Raw genomic sequence first — 2189 nt, forward strand, 5'->3', positions numbered from 1 at the left:
TACCAGATGTTTATAGTTTTTTTTTATGTCTTATGGCGTTTGCACAATAAAGTACGTTTTGTAAACAATCATTCACTTTTTGTGTTACCTTATTCTAAGAGCCATAACGTTTTTATTTTTCAATCAATAAAGCCGTGCGAGGACTTATTTTTTGCGTAACGAACTGTATTTTCCATCAGTACCATTTTTCGGTACATGCGACTTTTTGATCTCTTTTTATTCCATTTTTTGGGAGGTGAAGTGACCAAACAATTGTGATTGTGGTACGGTTTATTATTATTTTATTTTACGGCGTTCACCGTGCGGGATAAATAACAAAATATTTTTGTAGTTCAGGCCGTTACGGACGCGGCGATACCAATTATGTATAGTTTATTTGTTTGTTTATATATTTTTATTAATAATAAAGGCCTGATAAGGGAAAAAGTGGGACTTTTACTTTTATTACTTTTAAAACTTTTATTTTCTTATTTTTACACATCTTTTTTTAACTTTTTTTTTACTTTATTACTTTGTCCCACTAGGGGACATGAGGGCAGGAGGCCCTGATCGCTATTCTAATACACTGCACTACATGCGTAGTGCAGTGTATTAGAACTGTCAGCTACTCACTGACAGCAAGCATAGTGGGTCCTGACGTTGTCAGGACCCACTAGGCTTCCGTCTATGGCATAGCCGGACGCCATTGTTTGGTGTCCGGTTGCCATAGTCACCATCGCCGGCCGCTATCGCGTAGCAGGCCGGCGATGGCAGCTTAACCCCTAAAAAGCCGCGATCTCTATAGAACGCGGCTTTTAAGGGGTTAATCAGCGGGGACACAGCGATCGGTCCCCGCTGTAGGAGCTGTGACAGCTGCTGAACAAGACAGCAGCGTCACAGCTCCTGTATGTGTCGGGAGGACGGCCGAAACGGCCGTTACTCCCGAGACGTACTATTACGGCATGGAGCGCGAACGATACAGCTGCCATGACGTAATAGTACGTCAAGGAGCGGGAAGGGGTTAAAAGCCAATGTGAGGGAGATGTGCGAGTCCTGAGATACGACTCTTGCCCTGTTTTGAAGACCTCAGACCACCGACCTGTTTTTGGCATCTTTGAAGTAAAGATCAGGCCCGGTTCAGATGAGTAAGTCATGTTTTCCTCCATGTTGTTGGTATGATACTTTCAGTAGCCGTCATTACTACATGGTCCTTATAGCCAGAGCTCACACTTTGGGGCAGGTGGCTGTACACCTTGGTAACAGTACTGGAGGATTATAGGATGTGAAACTAAGCAAAGTGTGGTTACCTGCTAACATTATCATATGTCTTACATAAATATATTTCTCATTCCAGCATCCCCTTGGCTGGTGGACGCTTTGATCGTAAAATCTATGTAACGGGCATTAGGAGGAAAGGACAAAAAAAGTAGCTGCATCTGTTCATGTCCTTACAGGTAAGAGCTTTGTAGTTGTCTATTATGTTTGCGGTGAAAATGTTCTTCCATCTCTTAGGTTTTCCTCTGTATCTGTAATTTATTTTATCAACTAATTTAACTAAAGTGTAAATAAGTATTTTCAATCTTAAAATTCCAACTCCTTGTATTCAGACACGTTTTCATTTCTGAATGAAGGTTGTGGGCTTTGGGGAACAACTTCCCCAACTGTAAGCATGTATGTAGTATAGTACAATGAGTTTCCTAAAGGAACCGGTCATCTGAATGGATGGAACAACTGGATTTTATGATGCATTAGCTTCTAAGCAAAAATGATGGATACAAGGAACATTGCTATTGATGGAAGACATTACTTGGCATCTTGCAGGACTCCTAAGGAACAGTTACAATCTCCGGGGCATAAAACATCGGAACATTAGAAAGTTCCCGTAACATGCTGAAGAGCGCAGCTCTAGGTCAGACCCACTGCTTGCATCAACCATCTTCAAGGTTTGTAGTGTGACGCCAAGGATCAATTAAGAAATGTATTTACCTCAAATCACCTTAAAAAGTCTTCTAGATTTTGTGTCTGCTAAGAAACACACATTATAGAACATTAATAGCAAATATTTGTCTTGCAGCATAAACATCAATTCCGCAGTACATCTGGCGAGAATAGCGCTCCCTGTCACCGGAGGAGCCACCATCAATGCTGATAGAAAGGTAAGTTCCTCTGGATGTGTCCCCTCTCTATATTTATCAAGCAGCCTGAATGAT

At 41.4% G+C, this 2189-nt stretch overlaps 1 long non-coding RNA gene across 1 annotated transcript; it reads left to right on the top strand.

Moving 5' to 3' along the window:
• The first annotated feature begins 1005 nt into the window (after positions 1 to 1005).
• LOC142741307 (uncharacterized) lies at positions 1006 to 1863 on the top strand. Its single transcript, XR_012881082.1, has 3 exons — positions 1006 to 1124; positions 1334 to 1433; positions 1801 to 1863. It is a non-coding gene; the product is annotated as an uncharacterized LOC142741307 (long non-coding RNA).
• Positions 1864 to 2189: the final 326 nt, after the last annotated feature.

Source organism: Rhinoderma darwinii, chromosome 2, assembly GCF_050947455.1.
Source record: "Rhinoderma darwinii isolate aRhiDar2 chromosome 2, aRhiDar2.hap1, whole genome shotgun sequence".
Lineage (NCBI taxonomy): Eukaryota > Metazoa > Chordata > Amphibia > Anura > Rhinodermatidae > Rhinoderma > Rhinoderma darwinii.